The following is a 26118-nucleotide window of genomic DNA, read 5'->3' on the forward strand; positions in this document are numbered from 1 at the left end:
GAAAGATCGTAAGTGTGGGAAAATGGTCATAAATCAGTTTTTTAAGTACTTTTGTAACTTTGAATGGTCACTAAATGAACTGTTGTAAGATGGGGGTCTACCTGTATATGGTCAAAAGGAATAATATTGATAATACGGATGAATATATTGTATTATTGATGATATATTACTTTTGGATCACTGGACTGAGAATTTATATGGCCAAGAGGAATAACTATTGCTAGTATATAACTTCTGGCTTGATGGAGATTGAGAATTTGAGACTAATCCTGTATAGGGAATCGGACCTCTTGCCATAGCCAGCTTGCTGAGGCCAGTTCACCATCGCCACAGGCAACTTGTTGCAGGCAACTCATCACCGCCAACCAGTGGTGGGTTGTCCCCGGTTCAGACCGGTTCTATAGAACCAGTAGTAAAACTGGCGGGAGGCTCCGCCCACTGACCCTGACGTCATCAGAAGTGATCTGCACATGCGCGAGTGAAGCGAGCGCGCGCACGTGATCCCATTGCGAACTGGTAGTAAAGGTAAGTAGAACCCACCCATGCAGCCAACTCTCTGCAGGACAATGTAACAATTCTATGTAATTATTTAAAATAAATAAAAAATATTTTAATTTTTGTCTCTCCTTTTGCATCCTTTCTTTAATGAATCTATTCCACCATTTCTTTGATGTTAGTGTAACTCTTGTTCCACAGCGAGTTGTCCTGTGGTGAGTTGGCTGTGGTGAATTATCATAGACACCCCCCACCCCCTACCCCGTACAGGTTTGAATTCTTCCATCTAGTGCCCTCTCTAGAAGTACTGGGGCTATCTCTCGCCTTACACTAGCTGGCAGTTATGTGTGTTTTCACAATGAGTCTTGCTTAGTCATGTTGCTTTACAAGTTAATCCATGGAAATCGCTTCTCCATCCATTCACACACACTCCCAATCCCTTCTCTTCCCTATTTGTGTTTTTGGTGATCCCTGTGGCAGCACAAAAATAGACTTTCTTTCCCAATATACAAGTCAAATTCCTCCCTTCCCACCTGAACCCAAGCAGCAATCACTCAGCAGCCTGGGTTGCTTCCACATTCTGCTGATCTCTGAGGATTAAGGACAACGTCAGACAGTGATAGAGGCACTTCAGGAAAAAAAGCAGCGCAGGGGAGAGATGAGAAAGAAGCCATGTTGATCCAAACTAACCTTTAAAATGTGAATTCTGAGTTGCTGGTGTAAATTGAGTCCTGATGATGTCAGCACAAATGAAGGATTAGTACAAAAACTGCCTAGAAAAGAGAAAATGAAAAAGATAAGTGTCTTCCACAACTATTTTTTTTTAATTGTATTACACGTTTGCCACTTCTTTGTCATTGGATGACTTGATATATGCATTTTTAGTACGCAGGCCATTTTCCTTCAGACTCGTATGAAAATTAAATTGATTTGTTTTAATTTAGTATTGGCAAACCTCTCAGAATAAAGCCTGCAGAAAGCTGACACCTGCCTCAGAACCACGCTTAATGTTTATGATTTGTTTTTCTCTTAGCCAAAAAAAATAAAATAAAAATCAGTTACCAGAGTTCATACTTTGAAATCTACAACAGCAATTTGTAAAGCTTACACCCATATAAGGATGTAATATACAAGCACTACAAATATCTAGAGAAAACTGACCAGTTTACAGCCTTTGGGGCAGGCCTACAATGTGATGGAAAACAAAACTTGATAATCTAAGCCAAAAATTTTTTGAGAAGTATTAGTGCCTGGTACTTGGTGCATCATTTTTGTACCAGAAGAGTACAAGCAAAACATGCAAAATATTTTTCACTGACATTATAAATTCATCAGTAACTCGGATCATAAGAGGCTTTACAAATTAAAGCCCACAGTGCACCTCTGAAATTCAGAAATTTTCATATCTTCAAGATACATTTTAAAGAAAAACAATATTTGGTTTATTTGTTTTGAACCATTTTATCCCATCCTCTCAAAGTAGCTCCTAAATTGATGAATATTTCTGATGCAGTGTGTCAAGCCTAGATTCCATTTCTTGATGACTTTATTTATTCATTTACTTATTTATTTATTATTTATTTATTTATTTGAATTTGTCAAACAAAAATGAGAACAAGAATAAAAGAATAAAAATACAATGACAGGGGTGATAGGCACATTATGCATGCCCCCTCTACTGAGTATGATGTAAGGACCACGGAAGGAATGCAGTGGCTCAGTGGCTAAGACACTGAGCTTGTCGATCAAAAGGTTGACAGTTCAGCGGTTCGAATCCCTAGTGCCGCGTAATGGGACGAACTCCCATTACTTGTCCCAGCTTCTGCCAACCTAACAGTTCGAAAGCACGTAAAAAATGCAAGTAGAAAAATAGGGACCACCTTTGGTGGGAAGGTAACAGGATTCCATGTGTCTTTGGCGTTTAGTCTTGCCAGCCACATGACCACGGAGATGTCTTCAAACAGCGCTGGCTCTTCGGCTTTGAAACAGAGATGAGCACCGCCCCCTAGAGTCGGGAACAACTAGCACATATGTGCGAGGGGAACCTTTACATTTACCTAAGGTCCACAGAAGTCAATTTGTGACTGAAACTGTGAAAATTTGTAGCTGAAACAATTGAATCAGGTAGAGCATTCCAAACTTTGGCAACTCTATTACAGAAATCATATTTTTTACGGTCAAGTTTAGAACGATTTACATTGAGTTTAAAGAGGTTGTTAGCACGCATATTATTGCGATTAAAACAAAAACAGTCATTTACAGTAAAACATTACTACGTATGATTTTGTATCCAATACCTACATTAACCTGATTGAACTCTGGAGATTTTTTAAAAAAAAAAATAAATTAGCCTTTTTTTCAATTGGAAATTCTAAGTAAAATGATAAAACTGTTGATTTCCTTATCCATAGCACTTATACATGATGGCAGAAATTGTAGCCCAATACATTTGAAGAGAACACTGTATTGTTTCCAAAACAAAAGGAGTTCTACTACCAATGATCCCATAATCAAGGAGATAAAAAATGAACATTAAGACCTTATATATGCAACGGCAGTCCAATTATCAGAGTCCCCCCCTTGAGTCCATAAAAGAATGCTACTTCCACTCAGCATGTTGCTTCACAGCCTGCATTGTTCAATCAGCTGTCAGACTTATCTTTATCTGCTAAGAGAATGCCAGAAAACAAGGGTTTGGCCCATTTCAGCCTGCTTTTAAGAACATGTCCAGGCAAACTAGAAATCGAGGTTTTCAAAGAGAGATAGTTTGTAGGGTTGCTAGCAGCATCATGGACTGCACAAGTTAGAACAGCACTAGAATTTCAAATACACACACCACTACTTCAGGCAACAACTTATCAAAGTCAAACACTGTTCTCCTAGTAGTCCTTTCACTCCAGACTAGAAGCAATTAATGGGGACATATAAAAGAACTCACTCCCCTTACACATTATATTGTTCCTTTGGTGTAACCACATGCAGACTTATCCTCTTTAACTTTAAGGCAAAACACTGCCATTGCCTCTTTCTTTGAAAAGAAACAATTCCTTGGATTAAGTTTGCTTACAAATGTTTACATGCTTTACAAAGGCTTTTAGTGAACACACCATTTTGGGATTAGGCTTCCTGGTTTCCTGAAGCAAAAACCAATATTTTTTTTTTTTTTTTTGCTTTTGAGAGGAGAAATCTGGGCTGGACTTGGGCCTTAACATCTTCAGATTTTTGCACTGTCAACTCAACTTCGATATTACTGCATGAAGTATTTGCAAATTTTTGTCATTGCTCCTTAGCAACATTTGCTTACTATCCTGAATCACATCTATTTTTTGTTGTTGTTTACACAATGCTATTTTTCCCAATAGGCAGATCTGGGGTCAAAAACGCTAATCCAGAACAGATTCCTTAACAGTTTATTCTTTATCATTACTGCAGAGTTCCTCTTTCTCACTGCAAACCCACCTGGATTTATCTACAACTTGAATCAGGATCTCTTGAAGTTTGCAATACCAAAAAACCCAAAAAATTGCACAGCATGGGAAGATTTGCAGCTGTTTCAGCCACTCAACTCTAATGACTGGAGTAGCAGGGGCAGTAAGAAAGAGACTGAAGCCAAAAAAACAGGAAAATGAAGGAAAGATGCAAACCAACAGGTGTCTCTAGCCAAATTTTATTTACTGGACTGTTGAAGGTTACAATGTTTAAATAACTAATTTTTCATCCTGAGATCATTCAACAATAACAGCATTTCTACCAAAAGCTAACATCAGGATAATGAATGTTAACACTGTGTGTGTGTGCGTGAGTGCATATTATATATCTACATTGCACAGAACTTATAACACAGAGCTTATCCACAAAACAAGCTATTAGAATATTCATAACAATAGCCTTTTCCAGCCTTAGAAAAGTGTGTGTGTTTGTTTACTGCAATGTTTTATACTTGAAATGTGGTATTTGAGCAATCAAGGCCCAAAAATATTTTAGCAAACTTTGAAAGAAAGAAAGGAAAACCGAACAAAAATAATTGATTATACGCCTGAAAATAATCTCTGTATCGAATGTACAGATTTGAAATAAGGATGTAATCTTCCTGTGATAGGTGACCAAACTTTGAAATATTTCAGATAATTCTAGAAAGTAAGTAAGTAGCCAGACTACAGAATAGGGAACACAACAGCAGGATGAAGGAGAACCATAACCGTGGTATCACAAGTCTAATTCTTATAGTTATAGTTATATAGCTTTAAAAACACTGCACCCCAATTGTGGACAAACTGGGGCTGCCACAGGCCATGTAATGACAGCCCCTGCCATATTCATGGCTTTCACGTCCCAGTTTGACCATCAATTGGTCATGCAAATGCCAAGAGCTGGAACACAACGGACAGCCAAGGGATGATCAGTCTGGCTATTCTTACTAAGCCACAGTGGAAACTGAAGAAGCCGTAATGCCCTGATGAAGGAAAAGCTGCAATTCAGTGATGTCAGAAATCTCTCTGGGCATTTGCTCCTTGCACCTGTTAACTAGGAGAAAGGCAGGGAATCTCCCTTCCCACCCCTGGCTTAGGAGCCTGGCAAGCAAGGGGAGGAAGGCTGACTTTGACCTTCGTAGCCAAAGATGCTTTCCTCCACAACTATACACTGAAGCAACATGGAAGGAGCATATTTACGCAGCCACTTACACACTAAGTTAAGGTATTTTTCCTCACTAATTGACAGGGGAGGATTTAAAGCGCACCCACCGACAGCAGTGAGTTAACCAATCAATGCTCACTTTTCACTGCTTTTATGACCTTTAACCATCTTCAAAATCTTTTTTGCCTATCTTTTTAACCACAATTTTTTCTGCTGAAAATCTTTTCAGGGATCCCCAAAGAGAAAGCAACAAGGCTGCTTCTAATGTTTTCTGCATGCTATTCTAACTTGTGATTTTCTCCAGACTCCCCATCAAAAGCCTCTTTAAGCTCATTAACAATGCATAAACCTCACCACTCCCCCCCAAAATAAAATCTCTCCAGCCCAGGAACTACAAATAGCATCCAAATACAAATCAAGTGACCAATGGCTGACCGCAAAGCTATTCATGTGGCAATAGCCAGTGATCCAATTTTTGACTCACTCCAAAAACAAATATGGGACTGACTGGAATAAAAGAGAAAGTCAAGCTTCCCTAAGTAGAAAGGAGAGACAGTACATGAACTCGAGTTGTGCAAAAACAGAGGCTTTCAGTTATGAAGTTCAGCATCCTTCGGGGCATTTTCATCCTCTTTTTTTTAAAGATGTGTATTTTGGCATTTATTAAGAAGAGTACAGCAGTTGTCTTTTAGTTGACACTTGAATTCCCACTCTACTTCTACTATGCTTTGCTTCCCTCATACCAATTTAGAAATTCATTGCAATAAACAAGACAAACACGTCACAGAGTCAAAAGAGTTGGTTGCCCCTTAGTCAATGCCGGCTGATCTCTGAAACCTAAGAAATGTGGGAAACAACGGCAGAAGATGAAAATAGCAAATCATTTCCATGTTAGACGTTTCCCTCTACTTACAGCCTCAACTGAACCCAAAATTTCTGTTTTTAAGTGAGACATTTGTTGGGTGAGCTTTGTCCAACCTTTCTTGCCACAGTTGTTAAGTGAATCACTGCAGTTGATGAGTAAGTAACCCAGTTGTTAAGTGAAACTGTCTTCCCCATTGACTGCTTGTCAGAAGGTCACAAAAAAGAATCACATGCAATGGGACACTGCAATGGTCACAAATATAGGTCAGTTGCCACGCCTCTGAATTTTGATCACATGATAATGGGGATGCTGTAAAAGTCGTAACTGTGAAAAACAGTCATAAGGCACTGTTTTCTGTGTTGTTGTAACTTTGAACAGTCAGTAAACAAACTGTTGTAAGCCAAGGATTCCACTGTATAATCACTATTACTTGGGCCAGGTTATTTGAGGGACCACTTGGCCCCAATTACACCCACCCATCCCATCAGGTCCTGCAAGAAGTTCCATCAGCCAAAGAGGTTCACTTGGCGGGACCAAGGAGGAAAGCCTTTTCTGCCATGGCCCTCTCCCTTTGGAGCATCATCTCCTCCAAGATGAAGTTGGCCCCAACCCTATTGGCTCTCCAGAAGGCCCTCAGAACTGGTTTTGCCATCAGAAAGCATGGAGCCCATCAAATGGCTGGTATAAATATGACTGAATTCTTCTCTGTCATTTTTGTTATTACAGGTTTTTTTTTTTAAGTAGATGAATTATACTGGTTGTTTAATGTTTGTTTTAATTGTATACACTGCCCAGAGTTACATCAGGCTATATAAATTCAATAAACAAACAAATAAATAAACCTGAGGGAGGCTTTATCTCTAGCATCTAATGTAAACAAAGTAAATAACAGCATTACAAGTTCTAAATAGAAAATACCTGGGGATGAAAAGCAAGAAACAGCAGCATCAATAACAACCATTTGTTGGTATTCCAGATACATCTTAGTTAAAGGGATGTCTCTGAAATAAGATTGGCTTGTTTAAATGAGTAGCAGCTCATTAAGAAGAAATTAATAAACCTCATTATGTCTTAAAATCAAGCCATTCCCAATTAACATTTGCTTTAAGAAAAAAAAAAGAGCCTAATCTAGGATTATGGCTTTTTAAAATCCTCTCCATCACATCTATCTTTCAGTGACACTGATGTTGACTTTTTTGAAAAAAAAAAAGCAACTTAAAATGTGGGAATATTTTATTCTTGGTGTTTTTCCTTTTAACGGTGGCTGAGGAAAAACCCTGTGAAACTTTCAAAATAATCAAAGAATTTCACGATATAAACCTGCTGATTATATGAAAGTCATTTATTTATTGGTTCGATTTATTGGTTCGATTCATCATCATCTCACTATCTCCTATTCTCTCTCCTCCTCCTCCCCACCCCCAAATTGAATTCTGCTTGAAAGCAGCATTTGCAATCCTGGCTGCTCTTACTGACGGGATTAAGGGACAAAGCTGGGAGACAGCTGCCACACAGTCATTTATTACGGAGCGCCACTCCTCTCAAGTCAAGAGCGAAACAGACCCTCTTATTTTCAGCTGTTTTATCCCTGGGGGTTTCTTTGCTTGGACGGCTTTAGTGACTAGGCGTCTCCTAAACAAATGCCTCTCCAACTTCCCCCCCCCACACCCTCTTATCATCCGCATCATTTTGTCTTCAGCTCCCTGACATCACACTTCCAACACACACAGTGATCCAGTTTGCTGTCTCTTACTACAGACGTCTCCCACCTTTTGAAGATGAGTTTCACTGGGAAAATAGTTTGAGATACCAGCAAGATATATGCACAGCTTTATTTGCTTTTAATTAACTGAATAAATTATCAAGATGCCTTCTATTTCTTGTAAGCCACGCTAACCTTCTGGTCTCCGAAAGAGCAAAAAGTCAACTCATTAAGATGGGTAATTGCCACTCATCCTGTCCCCCTTCCCAACAGTATGAAAAAGAGTCAAAGCAATTGCCCATCACACATTGTACATACACAGTGGCCGCGTTGGCCACAGCTTAACCACATATGTCACTACAAAATGCATCTCCTTGCAATAAAAGTCATTAACTTAAATGAGGCTCATTCCTAGGTCCACAAAATTATTGCACTCTTTCTTAATATTAATTTAGTGAGAAATACCGGTACTTGGAACCTAGGCCTTATGCTTTGAAGCCAGGGACAATCCCATATTGAATTGGAGAACTGGATTGGTGTGCGTGTAAGATCTTGATGGTTGCACTGGACTTCTCAGGATTTCAGAAAGCTAGCACAACTCTAGGGATGATTAACCTGAGTAAACTGGGGAAGTGGGATTGCCTGAAGGCTGAGCGCAGATCACTCATGCTACACAGTGTACAGAAAGCACAGTTCCAGCCTTTCTTTACTGTTTGAAGCGGAAGACCATGGGTTCAGTCTTCTCACTATTTCTATGAGTCTCCTCATAGGAGGAGGAGTGGTACCTCGGAACTCATTGTTAATCGGTTCTGGAAGGCACGATCAGCACCAAAATGATGAGTACCAAACATTTGTTTCCGATAAGGAATAATGTAGTCAGTCACAAGGCAGCCGACACTGACAAGTTCTAGCTTGTGCATTGGGTACTAAACAAACAATGAGTACCGGGACAAAATTTTCGTGTCAAAATGCGTTGAGTACCAAATTCAATGAGTTTCATAGCAGCCGAGTACCAAAGTACTACTGTACAACCATAGGCAGGTGATATTGGAGGAAGCATCCTCAGAAAGGAAGACTCTGTCCACAGGAAGTGAGCTAAGTTACGGACTTCTATTTTGAAAGAGACATAAACAAAGCTGACACTTTTACAGTACCTGCACCTAATACAATGCATGCTGAACATCACAGGAATGCAACATATTGTTTCCCTAGCCTGATTGTTCAATTTAGTTAATCTACTTCTACAATCTCAGTGTGTCTCAGTGTGTCTAACAAGGCATATTCCAGCCTTCCATAACCTGCTACCTCAGTTGTGTCGGTAATTCCCATCATATCTGAGACTTTGAGAAGTCTAATAGCTTTCTCCTACTATAAGCAATTTTGGCAAGCCAGGGACTATTCTTTCAATTCTTTTCTTTAAAAAAAAAAGTTCACCATTAAAAGGGTAATTCTTAATGATATAAAATATTGTGCCATTTTTCTCTCAGAGATACAGGCTTTACAGCATGTAAAATATTACCTGGAAATATCCTCAGTTCATTCAAACACAAGTCTCAATGCATTGGGTTTTTTTTGTTTTGTTTTTTGAGAATGCTGTTAAAAATTAAATCATTATTTGCAGGAAAAAAACTTTTTAAAAACTGGCTTTTCAAGTAAGACACTCACCCAGGGATAATTTTTAGACAATGGTGCAAAAGAACTTTAGAAAATTCAATTCAGGCTTGTTTTGTTATAGCTTGTGTTTTTTTATTTGAAGCCAAAAGTGGGCCAAACCCAAACAGAATACGTAGACTCGAGAGGTGGTAAAAATCTTTCTGGTCTAAGCACTTTTGAGCATTTTTAAACATTTTCTTTTTGCCAGATTGGCTTTACAAGGTGCTAACCAGGAGAAGATGTGGGAGAAAGATGAAGCCATCATCTCCAAGTGCTCACTATGACATCGTGAAGTAGTTGGTGAATCTTAATCACTGCAAACAGGTGGCACAACATACCAGCTGAATATTAAACTGAAGCCCAGCAGTCAAATTTCATAGGATCAATGTCTAAATTAAGAAACAAGAAACAACGAGCAAGCCTCCTGCTTCAGTGTATGGTTTGTACTCCAGCACAGATCCATATTTGTGGTAGAAAGCAAAATCCTATTTTACTTACTTGGAAACTCTACTTATTCACTCAAGGATCTCTGAATATAAATAAAGGCACTGGAGGGCAGGGAGCAGAGAACAGAGAAAGCAAAACCCTCCTTTTGATGGTCTTCTGGAATTCCTAGCCTCAGCACTACATTTTTAGGTAGCTAAGCAAATAATGTTGCTCAAATTATTTCCAGACTATATTCCTCAAATGAGGCAGATCCAAGAGCCAGCAACAGTAAATAAAACTGGCAAAAGGCAATACCTTTGTTAGGTCAACTGTAATTGTACAAAATTGCTGCAAGCTTTTGAGTTCCAAGCTTGTAGAAATGTTGTAGTATTTCAATTGGTTTGACAGAGGTAATACCTTTAAGGACCTTTCTTCTCATTTAACACTGCCTTTTACTTGTACGGGTAGTCCTTGACTTACGACCACAATTGAGCTAGAAATTTATGTTGCTCACTGACACATTTGTTAAGTGGGTTTTGCCCCATTTTATGACCTTTCTTGCCACATTTGCTAAGTGAATTGCTGCAGTTGTTAAATTAGTAACATTGTTAAGTGAATTTGACTTTCCCATTGATTTCACTGGTCAGAAGGTTGCAAAAGGTGATCACATGACCCCAGAACTCTGCAACCGTCATAAATATGAACTAGTTTTCAAGTATCCGAATGTACTGTAAATCACATGACAGTGGGAATGCTGCAACGGTCATTAGTGTGAAAAATGATCATAAGTCATTTTTTTCAGTGCCGTTGTAACTTCAAATGGTCACTAAATGAACTGTTGTAAATCAAGGATTACCTGTATTTCCAAAAAATAATAATAATAATCCGAAGACATCTGATAACATATGAAGAAATAAGTTGCAACTCTTGAAAACTGATGCCTCTTAACGGGATAGATTAGTTAGAAAATGTACTGCTAGATTCCCTCTGATTATTATACCCCAGAGTAACACAGCTGTTCCCCTACAAAGGGATCCTTGCCACATTCCTTATGTCAAATTGGAACAATTCTGCAGATCGCTCCTGAGTTTTAGAGATCCTGATCTGAAAGAAATTTGTTAAATTTCTTTTCTTGAGGAGCAAAAGGCTTTAAAATATTAGTAGGGCAGTTCAGAAGAATGTGGCTTGATTCTAGGGATTATCACGCTTAGAAGATGTCAAGCAATTGTATCCTGGGTATATTTCATACCTTCCTGAACTCAGGGGAATGATTAGTTCATAATAACCCATTCCCCGGGGTGCCTAATTGCTTAACTGGCTTATTGAAACAAAAAATGGCCATGCCAGTCTGAGTCACATAAGATTAGGGGTGATGATTTTCTGTTTCATTTACAGACTTACCCACTAACATAACAAAAACAAAACACACACACACGTATACACACACACACACACACACACACACACACAACACCACTCGTGAGACCTACTACGTTTTGAGAATGTACTGGCCGCTTAATTGGTAACAAATGTGCTGGAGTTTCCCATCCTCCCCTTCTCATAAAGCAGCAGCACGAGGGATGAGCAAAAACAGAGGGAGGGAGGGAGAGATGGAGGGAAAAAACCTAAAGAAAGGATGCAATGAATAAGAGATCAGATGTCTCTCGCGTAGCGGTTCCATGAAGTTGTCAAAACTGCATTAATCATTTAGAAAGGCTGTCCTCAACGGGAAAGTTAACATACAAAATTAAATGAATGCGGAGGGTTGGATTGCGGAGGGAACAATATATTTTTTATTACCAATCCTTCGAAATGAAAAGACAAAGTCAACCCATGAAGTATAGAGCAGAACGTTACATGTGGCGTTTCTATGCAAAGCAACTACATTTAATGGTTTGAGGGTTCAACACATTCTCGGTGTTCCTGACACCACCACACTACTGAGTCAGCATAAATTGAGAGCAGGCACGTCTCTTTCTATTTTGAATCCATGAATGCAGGAAAGTTCCACTCGGTCGTTGCTTAAGTTTGCATCCAGCAGTACAAGGGAGTCCCCAGCAGCCCAAGTCTTGTCTGTTTTTATCTTTTGCTGACCACTCAGCAGTCTTTGGATTTCCTGCTAGCTCTCTGAAAGGAGGCCGGTTCAACTTATGTAAATATTGTTCATATTGAGCGCTTTGGAGTTTTGCCCAAGCAGTGTTATTGTACAGGCCTCTCTAATGCAACCGCACATTGTCTCACAAAAGGGAAGGGCCTGGTGCCATTAGATTTAACTGACTTACCTTTAAGCTCTTTTTTTTTTTCCTGAATATTTATTTTTTGCTACAAAACTAAAAAAGATCTGTGATTCCTGACCCCTTAACCAACACATGCTAAATTCTTTCAGACCAGATCACCTTAAAATTAACTGCCACCTATCTAGGTATTGTTCCTAAGCAGATGTCAATAGCAAAATGCTTTGAGTCCAAAACTTAATCAGAATTCTTGTATTAGTTTTATAAATAGCTCAAGATACTAGCAGTTTATTCAATTCAGTGGAGGAGTAAGTGTCATTTGGGAGGCTCTGGTGACTTTCAGAGTTGCTGACTCACAGATAACCGGAGATCCTGTTTGTGAAGCTGGGTCTAAGGATGGGGAGGAGGGGGGTTGCCACGCTCTGGCTGCTTCCCTGGCTGGGCTCTCTGACCCACGGAAGTGTGATCTGAGTTTTTCCTCAGCAATAGTAGCGTGATCTGGATATTGATGTTTGTATCAGTCCCTTGTCAAGGTCTTATCACTCTTTGATTGCCCCGGAGCTCTTCATGGCTGCTCCTTGCCACAGGGAGACAGGACCTGTTCAATTGGTCTGCTCCAGGCACTGATGGACCCCTGTCAGGCTTCAGAGGAAATCTGTCTGATGCAACTGACACATTAGTCATCACTTGGAATTAGACAGCAACAATGATCTTGGAGATCCCCTCAATTTTCATAGGAACTCTAGGAAATTAAACAAGAGAAGAGATACCTCTAAAGTGTCACAGAGGAGGACGAAGAGCAAATCAAATATGTCTGGTCTGGGCAAAAGATTCTTAAAGATTGCTTCATGGCAATAAATCTAGGCAAAATGGAGGTGTTTTTCCATTCTTATTAAGCCTACAGACTGCCAACAGGTGGCCCTGTTTAAAATAATCCAGACCCTCTGGGCATGGAATATATGCAGCGTTGTTGTGAGGACTATTCAAGGTATCTATCTAATATAGTTCTTCAGATTTGCTCTTACTTGGAGACTAGCCTATACAAGTCCTATGGAGTTGGCTGAAGTATGGCCAGGCTTCTTTACCTGGAAGAAATTTAAGCTTGATAGTACTAAGGAAATGAGTATGTTATTGAGGCTATGATTGGACCACTGCTGGTAAATCCATCTCTTGCTAACAGGTCAGAGGCCCCAAGACACAACATGTCATTAGGTCCAAGCAGTAGTGAATTCATCCTTGACGGAGGAAGTAGACTTACCTGCACTTAAAAAGTGGTGGTTTATATTTTCATCAAGTAGACATCATTGGACTCAACAGTACTAGACATATTTCATCTTTTCTTTATTTTAGATATTTATCCCACCATTTTCTTCATACACATCTCACGGTGGCTAACATACCAATATTCCTTCCTCCTTATTTTCCCCATCACAAACCTGTGAGATGAGTTAGACTGGCCAAAGACATCCAGTCAGTTTTTAATGCCTAAGGCGGGACTAGAACTCACAGTCTCCTGGTCCCCAGGCCAGCATCTTATCCACTACAACAAACTGCCTCTTTTGTTTTCAGCCTTCCCTTTGGGGGGTGGTATGTGGAGGGCCAAAGAAGTTATTGAGAACAGAGTCAGGCTACAGAGAACCTGGGCAAAAGCTAATAATTTGGATCTTTTGGTTGCATTTCATTCCTGAGTATTGTATTGAGATAGCATCGGTTGCACTTATGTGGATACCTCTGGTTGGATCAGAATGCAGGTGGTGAATTCATCCTGGTCCTCCTTACGTCTCAGCAGCTTTCAATAATATCAATCATGTTATTCCATCTGCATTGGCTCAGGAGGCTAGGCGTGGGAGACATGGTGTTACAGTTTTTCTATTTCTTCCTTCAAGGTTGGTTCCAGTTTGATATTGGTAGAGGGCTAGACAGATCTAAACGCCTGTTTTGCTGGATTTTACTCTCTCCCCACTCCTATTTAGCATCCACATAAAACTACTAGGTGAGGACATCTGACAGCATATAGTCAGGTATCATCAGTACACTGAGTGTTTGACTCTTGGCAACTGCCTAGACTAGTCCCTGAAGTTTTCTTGGCAAGATTTCTCAGAAGTGGTTTGCTATTGCTTCCTTTTTAGGGCTAAGAGAGAGTGACTGGCCCAAAGTCACCCAGATAGTTAGTGCCCAAGGCAGAACTACTAATTAGTCTCCCAGTTTCTACCCTTAACCATACCACCAAACTGGTTGTCTGATGATACCCAATTGTATCTCTTGATCCCTGGTCAACCAAGTCAAGTTGTTTTTTTTTTTTTTCAATGTTTGGAGACCTGGATGAAGAGAAACAAGCATAGGCTCAATTCCAACAGAATCAAATGTCTGGGGATTTTCAGGCTCTTAAATGTGGGGATTTTCTTCCATTGTTTCTGAATGCAGTTACATACCCTCAGAAGGAACTGGCAGTTAATTTGAGGGTCTTCTAAGACTCTCAGCTCCTGGGGCAGCTATTGCGAGGAGGGCCTTGCACAAATATAACATGTCCCCCAATTGCTCATTCCTGAATCAGAATGTCTTGCCTGGATCCCCTCCCATCAGGATTATCACCAGGTGCTCTACATGGGGAGACCACCAAAATGTGGTCTCCCCACGTTCTGGTTCAAAATGCGGTAATACAGTCCCATTTTCCATCCTGACTACCACTTTATAAAAATGAAGTAACAAAGACGTGGTCTATAACATGGTTTTTTAAAAAAAATATCAAATACATTTATTAACAATAACATATCTAAGATGACTCTTATTAAATGAGACAGACCAATGTCATCTGTAAATGGAATATAGCAGTCTCTTCTACATACTTTACTCCATCAGGAACTTTGAGTTAACTATGGCCTTAAAATACCAAGGCACATAAAAACAACAACAAAAAAACAGCCAGTGATTTCACACAGCATAGAGGCACAAAATGTTTTTTAATGGACTTGTAGCAAGAAACGATGAAATACCAATAGAGTTTAACAATGTGATATAAAGGTATTGTTTTAACAATGTACACATTATTATTTCAGAAACACAATTTGTTCCAACACTAGAATCAGCAATTCAAACTATAGTAGTAGTGTACTAAATCTTTATTATAATAATAATCACATGTTCAAAGCATCATACAGCCTGCATGTAAAATGATTACTCTGACTGAACTAATGCAATTAAGGCCACAATTGAAATTTTATTTATTTATTAAATTTATATGTCACCCATCTCACTCTGTCAGGTGACCGAAAAATCATCAAATGATTCAAATTGTAGATTGTGCAAAGAGGCAGGAAAAAAAGTAGATCACACACTCAGCTCATGCAATAACGTTTGCACAAACTAGTTATAAACAATGACATTACACAGTTGCTAAACTGATTTACTTGAACATCTGTGAAAATGATCATATGCCTGCAATGAAAAATTTGTGGGAATGTAAGAGTTGAAAAAGTAGTAGAAAATGAACAAATTATAATGCTTTGGGATTTCCGAACATAGACAGACAAAATCTTGGCTCATAACGCACCAGATATAACTGTGGATGAAAAGAAGACAGTGTGAACAATTGATGTGGATAATAAAATAGAGCACAAAGAAATAGAGATCTAAAGATCACAAAGCATCAAGATCTGAAAACTGAAAGATTATGGTGGTCCCAGGGATTATTGGCACACTTGGTGCCATAGCAAAAAAAAGCCTGCATGATACTGAGAAAATCTGTTCAGTGAGAAAATTTCCACACTGCTTAGACCTGCACATATAGTACCCCAATACATTAAAACATCCTAGGTTCTTGGGAAGCACTGGATGTGTATGAAGGCACAAAGAACTGGCAGCTGTGACTTCACATTGTTGTGACACAACAAAAATAGTTCATAGGTACCAGTGCAATCCCAAAACACGGGAAGCCCTACTTGAACACCACTGGTGTTAACAAAATCACCATCATTCAATTGCAAAAGGAAGTAGGACAGCTTCCATCCTGCAACGATGCCGTTAACACCATCAAACAACATCTGCCTATCTGAGGCTGACTTGAGAAGGACTGGATAGGTGGATAAAAATGCCAAATCCAGTCTAAACATCTGGCTAACTGTGAAACCAACAACAATTAAAGCTGCAAATCAACAGCAAATCTTCTGACCAAACACTGCTAGAATAGAGAGAGAGAGCGGTTTCTCAAAGCTTTGCTGCACAGAAAAATAGGGAACAAGAAAGTGCAAGCTCATTTGTCCTGAATCTTATGATGTTCTTCCTCTATCCTGCCCCCATCTTTATCCTCCTCCCTTAAGTTAAATTTGTTTTTCCTCCTCCTTTCTAAGAATAAGAAAAAAGCTACTATTCAAAAATAGTAAATTGCATTTCACTAAATATTCAAACCTGCTGCCTAGAATGCCGACATACCAGCATGGTCATTACAGATTGTAATTTTACATTTAATTATCCAGAAAATCCATATTCATTATCCATAAAAAGCAAACCGTTTAGCATCAGAAGAAGTCACTTTGCTTTGTATATGAATACTTTAAAATATTTTTTTATGCTGAGTTTTATGCTGGGAGACCTGATGCCACAGCTGATCCAAAAAGCTGCCCCCCCACATCAGTTCTTATATGAAAGCAGCACATTCAGTTTTAGATTTAAAGCTGCTATAGTCTATTATCGTTCCACATTGGAATTCTCAAGTGTGGGACTATGCGTTCCAGCATGGAATCCAACAATGCAAGCCAAGTCACAAAATAACTTACTCTGCAATGTAGAATTAGTGGGCCTAATATATCTCTGAATTCATCTTATAACTTTTTTAAAAAAAGAACACAATTCCTCATTACTATAAAGTTCTGAAAAATTGGGGCAGCACGTTCAGTATCTTTGAGGACTTGGAACTTGAGAAGGATAATACCCCATACATAATCAAGTTTGCTTTTAATCTAGAGCAGGAGTGTCAAACTCAAGGCCTGGGGGCTGGATACGGCCCATGGGGTACTTAGATCTGGCCTGCGGGGCCGCCCTGGAAACAGCGAAGGACCAGCCCGTTTTCGCTGGCAGAGGGTTACAGGAGGCCATGGCAGCCGAAAATGGAGCTGGGGAGCCCGTTTTCACTGGCAGAGCATTTGGGCCACCCCAGGCGCCCCCGACAGGAGTGATGTCGAGCTGCCCCCCCCTCCAAGGTCAAACACAACTCTGATGCGTCCCTCAATGAAATCGAGTTTGACATCCCTGATCTAGAGGAACAATTCTAGAGAGCAAAAGGGAAATCTCCTGTCTGGCTGCTATGTCTGGTTAAGCAGAATATTTTTCCAATAACATCACTCAGATTAACGGAGTCTTCCTGGGCACAGCTCAGTGTAGTGATTGCAGCAACATCTTGCCATGTTATCTGAAATTCCTCCTGACCTGTGGACTTTGATAAAGCAGACAGGATTCTCCATCATAAATCCCTGTACACATGTATGCTTGATTCTTGCACCTCCTGGCTCCTTCAGGGAACCAAATTGAATCATGGAAGTGACCAATGCCTCTCTTGGATTAAGGCCAACAGTCCTGAAAGAGTTTGTGGTTCAATCTCTCCTTTAAAAAATCCCTCTTTTGATCCATCTAACGTATTTTTCGGAGTATAAGACGCACCTTTTTACCCCCAAAAAGGGGGTGAAAATCTGAGTGCGTCTTATACTCCGAATGTAGCCCCGCCCACCCGCTGGCCCCCATCCTTCGGACATTTTCGGGCAGTTCAAGGCGGCGGGGATCTGGATTGGGGCACAGTAGGGGTGGGTTCTAAAAATTTTTACTACCGGTTCTGTGGGCGTGGCTTATTTTGTGGGCATGGCTTGATGGTCATGTGACAATTATTTAGGATTTAGCAGAGGTACTGGTCTACCAGGCTTTTAGCTGCTTGCAGAGCTGTACTGATCTACTCATGTATTTTTGCAGGCACTGGTCTACCCATTTATTTTTGCAGGCACAGGTCTACCCATTTATTTTTGCAGGTACTGATCTACTCATGTATTTTTGCAGGCACCAGTCTACACATTTGTTTTCTTTTAACACTGATCAGCTGTAGGGCAGCCCTTTGAAGCCCCGCGGCAAGAGTTTAAACAGTTTTTTTTCCTCTAGCCATCAGCTGGGACTCAGGAGGCAGCAATAGATTGGGGGTGGGGCCAAATAAAAGGTAAGAATAACGCGGGGGTGGGGGGTGGGGCGGCAGAACCGGTTCGGTGACATCATATCATCACTGCTACCAGCTCGGCCGAACCGGGCCAAACCGGGAAGAACCCACCACTGGGGCACAGCCTGAGAAACAACCCTCTTTTGGACGGTCTTGGGGGGGAGAAAATCTGCCCAGCAGCTTTGGGGAACAAGGCGGGCCCCACTGTTTGCTGCTGGTCACCCCTCTGGCCGCCCAGCAGGCTGCTTAGGGCACACAATGGTCGCAATGACTTCACTCCCCAGCAATGTGAGGATCCGCTGCCTAAGCCCACTCTGCGCCCAGGAGCCGAACAAGCCGAACGGGAGCTCCTAAAGCGAAACGTCCCTCCTTTCCAGCCACCGCTGCCCGGATTCCCCAATGCAATTCTCAGAGCCATGTTTCAGGCGGCAGGCGGCCAGTTCCCCTGCAATGTGCAGCAGGGAACTGGGAACTATTTTGGATTCGGGGAGGGGATTGCAGCGCTGCTGCCTGAAAGTGCTTTTCTTCCCATTGCACATTGCAGAGCCACGCGCCCTCGTCTTCCTTCTCAGCAGACTCACCTTCTCTTTCCTCCTGAAATGTGATGCACTTTTTTTGCCTCTGCACACCCCATGTTTGGAATCCGGAAGGAGATTGCAGGTCTGCCACCCGAAAACGCTTTCCTTTGGAATCCTGATGCCAAAGGAAACGCGCCTCTGAGAATTGCATTGGGAAATCCGGGCAGCGGTGGCTGGAAAGAAGGGATGTTTAACTTTAGGAGCTCCCGTTCAGCTCGCTTGGCTCCTGGGCGCGGAGAAGGCTTAGGCAGCAGCGGTGGCAGATCCTCACACTGCTAGGGAGTGAAGTCATTGCGACCATTGTCTGCCCTGAACTGCCCGCTGGGCGACCAGAGGGGTGACCAGCTGCAAATCGTGGCGCCCGCCTTGTTTCCCGAAGCTGCCGGGCAGATTCCCCTTCCCCAGACCGTCCCAAAGAGGTTTGTTCCTCAGGCTGTGCTCTGTCCCTCCCCCAGAGCATGCTAGGGGTCTCTTTGGGGGAAAGCAAGTAGTCCCTGCAGATCGCAGGAGCACCCTGATAAGTTTTCTGGAAAAGAACTTATCAGTAATCGATGCCCTCTTTCCCAGCCGAGTCTCTGAGGCACCTCTCGCTTACAGGAGGAGGAGGAAGGCGGTGTAAAGCAGCGCCACCTTAAATGCTGGTAGGCAGAGGTAGAATTCTTGTTTGCTTGTTTTTCTCCCCCAAAATTAAGGTGCATCTTATACTCCGCTGCATCTTATACTCCGAAAAATACGGTACATTTGACGTGTGTGTGTGTGTGTGTGTGTGTTATGTGTATGTATGTATGTATGTATGTATGTATGTATGTATGTATGCATCAGTGGTGAAATCCTACCAGTTCAGGCAAACTGTGGGTGGGTTTACTGCAGAGTAACTGATTCAAAGTCACCCAGTTGATTTTCGTTGCTAAGGTAGGACTTGAACTCACGGTTTCCTGCTTTCTAGCCTGGTGCCTTAACCACTAAACCAAACTAGCACTCTAAGCACTTTGACTAAAAGCTCCTCTTTTTAGGGGAAATCACCGAGATTGTGGTCAGCCTATGACCTCTGAACATTCTAGAGCAGGGGTATCAAGCTCAATTTCTTTGAGGGCTGCATCAAGGTTGTGCTTGACCTTGGGGGGCCAGGGTAGGCGCGACCATGGTAGGTGTGACCAGTTCGACGTCACTCGTATCAGAGGTGCCTGTGGTGGCCTGAGCACTCTATTAGCAAAAATGGGCTCCTGAGCTCCATTTTCAGCTGTGATGGCCTCCTGCAACTCTCTGCCAGCGAAAACGGAGTTTGGGAATGCTGCCCACGGCCCTCACAAACTCCATTTTCGGCTGCGATGGCCTCATGCAATCCTCTGCCAGCGAAGACTGAGCTTAGGAGGGCCGCAGGCAGCCCTCCCAAGATCCATTTTTGCTGGCAGAGGCACTGTGGGCCGGTCCACTGTTTCTATGGCTACTGCTAGATTGGTAGGAACAGGCCATGGCCAGAACTGTTGCACAGATTCAACTGGTATACTGGTTGCAGTCCTATCTGAAATCGAACAACCTCATCACCATTCATTTGGTCTACCGCAATGAAAAAGCTAACTTTGAAAATCATTTGGAAGCTTCAATTGGTTTAGAATGCAGTATTCTGGCTACTAGTGAGTACCCATTGACATCAATATATTCAACTTGTGCTTTAGGCCCTGAGCTGTATTCCTACAGTATTAACTTCTGAGAACAATCCAAAGTTCTGCTTTTGAGTTAAGTGCTATTTGGCTTGGCACTACAGTATTTTGCAAGATTTTTTTTCATCCAGTTTCAACACACCTGGGGCCCGGTGTGCTTGAAGAACTTGCTGGTGTCCCTCAACTTTTGCAAGGTGGAGGTTCTTAACTGCTATATCTCAGTTGTTCCGTTAGCCTTGTAAAATATCTCTTCCTCGAAATATAATCAACTCCCACTTCACTTAGCATTTCTGAAGTTGCTCCAAAAAGAAATATTTAGAAGAAGATCTGAATTGAGATTGCTACTATCTAAGATTTGTTGGGTTTTTCTTACTTATTTTAATGGTCTCTGTGCTTTTTGCTATATGTTAGGAGGGGTTTTCAGTTTTCTCCATTTTTATTAAATTAGATTCTGGATATATTAGACAATATTTAAGCAGGAAAGCATCATTTAATTGTGACAGCAACAAATCTAATAAATGCATTTAATTCAATTAATTTTCGCTTGACACTAGTTCCATAATGACGAACCTATGGCACGGGTGCCGGAAGTGGCACGCAGAACCATCTCTCTGGGCACCCATTGCTCTTCTGGGTTCCGGCGCACCGGCCAGTTGGTCTTCATGTGCGCAGGACTGCCAGAAACCGGAACTGCCAGAAACCGGACTGCCAGAAACCGGAAGAGCAGCCGCCGGCCACCTGGTCTTCCAGAGAAGAGCCCCAGCAACTCTGGTTTTCCAGAAAAGAGCATGCGAAGACCAGCTGGCCACTGCACATGTGCGCACCGGGAACCGGAAGATTGTCTTCCCAGCACATGCATTTCTGGCACTCCTGGGTGCTTGAAGACCAACTGTCCGACATGCCAGAACCCAGAAGAGCAAGGGGAGCAGAGCTGCCGGCCAGGACAGGCGGGACAGGGCTTCCCTCCCTCCCTCGCGGACTTCTTGCGGGCCCAGCCCTCGAGCCTGCAGCACCAACGCACATCCACGGTCCAGAACACCTGGCCGGCTCGGGCACACTGGGTAGCAGGGCAACGTTTACTGGTTGGGTGGCTAGCTGCCCTGCCCACTGCTCCTGCAGCCACCAGGGGCGACGCCGGGATGCTGGACCATCCAGGAGGAGGAGGAGCATCCTTACGCATGGAGATGCCACCGAGGGCCTGGCTCACCAGCGGGGGAGTGGCTGTGGAGGCCATCTGGTCACTACTGCCTCTTGCCCTGTGGCTGCCGCTGCCACTGCTGCTCTTCTGGGGTGGGGGGGCTGCACAGGAGTTGAGTCTGCATGGGACTCTTGTCTGGTGACGGGGAAAGAGGCGTGGTGGCCGGGAAGCAGTTGTGCTCCCTTGGCAGAAATGGTGGGAGTGGGGGGCTGTGCTGGCTTTTTATTGGTGGTGGGCTGGGGGGGGCACTTCATCCCATCCAGAGTTGGGGCAAAGCTCTCCCGCCTGCTGGCCCCCCAACCTGAGTCCCGGGAACATTGACGCCCCTTCCCTCCAAGGCGGGGAAGGGGCTCCAGCTTTCCAGCAGAGGGAGGCAGCATTCCCCACCAACTTTGTCTCTGTATCTGAGGCTGTGGAACCGGGATGTCCCGCCACCCCGGCGAGGACCCCCAAAAGGCCAGAGTCAGCACATGTGCACCTGGCAGCTGGTCTTCGCACACACATGTGCACCAGAAACTAGAAGATCATCTGCTCTTCTGGTTTTCAGCATGCGGGTGTGCATTCCTGTTTTGGCACTCAGTGCCAAAACGGTTCGCCAACACTGCACTAGTTCATTTACAATTCCCACCTTGCTGTACCACTTTCTTTATCGTATAATAGCTACTATAATATGATGTTCTTCAGCTGTATCAAATTACATAACCAACAATTTATGGACAACATGGCTGGAGATATTACAAACGATTGCCAATCATATCTGGAGAACAGCAGGCTGGGGAAGATTACAGTGCAGAATCACTATTCTTGGGGGGGTGTCAAAGAAAATTGGCTAATGTATATTTAACTGCCCAGAATCAAGTAAAGAGGTTACTGCAACTTCTTCACTAGCTGAAATCTATTATCATTCTTTCCTTAGTATTAATGGACACTATCAACTAAGCAGTTACGAAGGGTTTCTCAACAATTTAACATCAATGTGTTGTTATTTATGAATTTCAGGCTTACTTTAGAAGCTTTATATAAAAATCTTTGTTCAATTTTGCAAAAACAAAAAACAACACCCACAAAAGCATACACACACCCTCCCAATATTTACTGAAAATATTTGTGTACAAGACTTTTTCTATCCCAATGTTTCCTGGAACCTGGGGATTCTGAGAAGTTCAGCATTGTAACTGTCAGTGAAGTGTGATGCGCAACCTATATATCTGGTTGAAAAGCTAACTATGTCACAAGGGCTTTCCCTATTACACTGCACACAGGGAATTCATGTGCAGCATTTTAGCAACTCCGATCACCCCACATAAAATTAAGATCACTTACTCTTTATGAACACAGACTTCATCCCCATAGGAATATATTTGCCAAGCTGTAACAGCATAAGCCAATTATGGATGTAGCTTGGAAGCTATTGTATTGACTGAATTGAACAAATATTGTTTAAAGATACACACACACACACGCAAAAACCCTTTATAAGTTATCTGTAATTTTAGCATCCCCAGGTTTGTCAAACTCCCATTTTAGTCCTGGCACTTCCTAAAGTACACTTCACTTAACAGTTATGGATATATCTGAAGGGAGGGGTGAGCATGGAATTGATTGCTCCCAAAGATCTTGTTTCCATGTAGCAAACTCTTAAATCTTCTCCAAGAAACGACTCAGAGCTTCTAGGTGTGCCACATTCCTTTTTCTAAGCATTCCTGCTGTGCATAAGGGAATGTAAATATTGCTGCAATAGGCTCTGTGCATAGAGATGACTGTTTTATGAAGATACTGTCTGTCAAGCAAACAAGGAGTAAGAGCAATATAAGAATTACATCCTCAGCAGATTTCACAAGGGAAAAGTCATGGGTATTGACTGATACACAAATCCTTTGGGCCAGATGCAGCCAAAGGAGGTGCCGAGTTCCGAGAATGTAGATAGTCCACCTCGGGGAACGGTACAACTTTTACTCCCTCTTGAGGTGAAGGAACCTACACTAGGAAACAATGCTTTAGCTCAATTCTCTCCTTGTAAATCGAAAATTAACACAGATTTTTTTTTTCTATACAGGAAAGCATTAACATTTAAAATGACACAAACCATTCGCTTGTGTCATGTGAAATTTGGAACCTCAAGGTTCTCAGTTATTTCCAAGTTTCCTTTCGAACACTTCTGGCAAAGTCTGACGCATGGACCACATGGGATAAGACAATCCCAGAAACGCATCCTTACAGGAGAATAAAACTGCCAGAAACTGAGGCTTTTCTGCCTCCTGGGCTTAGACCTTTTCAGACATGACTTGAGCAGCCTGGGAAGAAACTACACTACAGCTACCATGCCATGACACGTTTATTGGAAGTTTATTGGAAATTTATTTCTGAGAACCCAATGATCTTGCAGTACTGTAAAAGCTAGTGCCTTATCCCAAGTCTGATGCAACTATTTTCCATGGCTCCACCACAGTACCTTGGCATCTAATGGCCTGGAAAAGAGGGTTCCAAACAAATACCAAATCATTGACTGTTTAGAAGTTGTCATCTATGAGTCATTGTGGGCTTTCAGAGGCTTCATCCCAAAGATAAGGAGATTCTCTGGTCAAAGTTGGGCTCAGGGAGCAGATGGGATTGTTACTTTCTACCATCTCCTTGCTATACCCTTCCTGAACTGCTGGATCCTGTTGCTGGGCTGGAAGTTGAGAATCTTGAGCTTATGGTTCTTGGGGACTTCAACCTTCCACCTGGAAACTTTTGAACTTTTGGGGTGGCTCAGGAGCAATCTTGGATCTGCTTCAGGTCATGAGGGTGATGCATACCAGAGGGTAAAAATTAGACCTTGGTTCTGCCTTGGGGTAGTTGAAATGTGATCTGGTATTGGAGGATATAGCTATATTTCTATTACTGTGGCAAGAACACTTTGTGCTGTTTGGCTTGTTGGTGTCATCCCCACACTTCAAAGGATCAAGGTCTGTTAGATTGGTCTATCCCAAGCAATTAATGGATCCAACTTGGTTTTGGAAATAAGAAGAACAAACCTGATCAAGCGCAAGTAAGAAGCCATACTAGGAATTACACCATGATAATACGGTTGGCAAAACATGCTCATTTCTCTGCCCCTGTTGCATCTGCCAGCAGATATTCAGTGGTCCCATTTGACCCGTACCTTGCTGGGGGATGAGCTGCCATATGCAAGGTCATTTTGAGGAATGTTCTCACTATTTGGCAGATAAAATCATTTGGTTGACTCCAACTGTGATTCCCAAGGAACTGAAAACGGTTTTCCAATTTATTAGCTCAGCCACTTGTTGTAGTCCCTCCCAGATGATTAAGACTACCCACAAGGTGATGTGTGGTTGAGTCCTGCAGTAGGTGTCAATTTGTTTGAGGGAGGGATGGTCCGCTCAGCCCTGAAGGAAGATGTGTTGCATACTCTCCTCAAGAAGACATCACTGGATTTAACATGAAGTTTTGTCCAGGACTGATGTTTTAGGGAAGATGCTTGAGGTGGCGATCAGGCTTCAGCTCCAGAGGACCCTAGAGAAAGTGGATTATTTGGACCTATTTTGGTTAAGTTTCATGCCAGGACCGAGTATTGAGATCCCATTGGTCATGCTCCACCTGAGATGGAGCCAAGATAAGAGTACTGCATCCATGATTTTGCATCCATGATTTTGCTCTCAGCAGCTTTCTATACCATTCCCCACAGCATCCAAAACTGGCTTTGGAGGTTGAGAGTGGGAGATACTGTTTTACAGTCTTTTCCCCCTTTCTCTGTGGCTGGTTTTAATTGGCATTGATAAGTAGAAAGAGATCATATCCATGGCAGTGGGTGGGGTGCTAGAGGGATCAATGCTCACTCCCCTTCTGTTTAAAACCTACATGAAACCTCTGAGAAAAGACATTTGCCAGCTTGGGTCAGATATCATCAACAAATGGATGATACTAATACATCTCAATCGCTGGCTGATCAAGTTTAGCTGCTGAAATCCTGACCCAGTGCCTGGAAGCCAAGTGGGTCTGGAGAGGAGAAACAGACTTGGGCTAAAACCTGTCAGCTCATAAAGTAGATCACCCGGAAACCAATGCACTGTCCTTTTATTGTAAATCTTTAGTAACAGAATCTTGCAGGTCTAAATGTGCTTCCCCCTTCCCTCCCTTTATCTTTGTGTGAACAAGGGAGGGATGCCTGAAAGTTTACTCACATTACATTCTTGCTCCAGACTCAGGCTCCTTTATCTGAGCACTGCTTGGTTTCTCATATCCTTCAAGGCCTTTCCCTCTGCATCTTTTGACAAGACCAAGCAGCTTTGACTGTTTGGGCTACCCAAATTTGGAGGTATCCCATTACTGTAAAAATCCCTCTTGGTTTGGTTTTCCTTTATTTTACCTTATTTATTTATATTTTATTTTGGTTTGCTCTGTTTCAGTTGTTTTTGTACTTTGCTCTTCTGTTCTGTTGTATTTTTCTTTTCATGAGTTGGGGTGAGGGAGTTGGGGTG

The 26118-nt window shown here is 42.1% G+C and overlaps 1 protein-coding gene across 5 annotated transcripts in view; it reads right to left on the bottom strand.

Annotated features, from left to right (window-relative positions):
• RREB1 (ras responsive element binding protein 1) overlaps positions 1-26118 on the bottom strand; it is a 163031-nt gene that overhangs the window by 76903 nt on the left and 60010 nt on the right. For all 5 annotated transcript variants that reach the window (XM_087890300.1, XM_087890299.1, XM_034429099.3 and 2 more), the window contains one exon: positions 1186-1268. The gene's annotated coding sequence lies outside the window, so the exon portion shown is untranslated. The remainder of the gene's footprint in view (positions 1-1185; positions 1269-26118) is intronic.

This window comes from Pantherophis guttatus, chromosome 3 (assembly GCF_059756535.1).
Source record: "Pantherophis guttatus breed Tessera chromosome 3, ASM5975653v1, whole genome shotgun sequence".
NCBI classification, from domain to species: Eukaryota; Metazoa; Chordata; class Lepidosauria; order Squamata; family Colubridae; genus Pantherophis; species Pantherophis guttatus.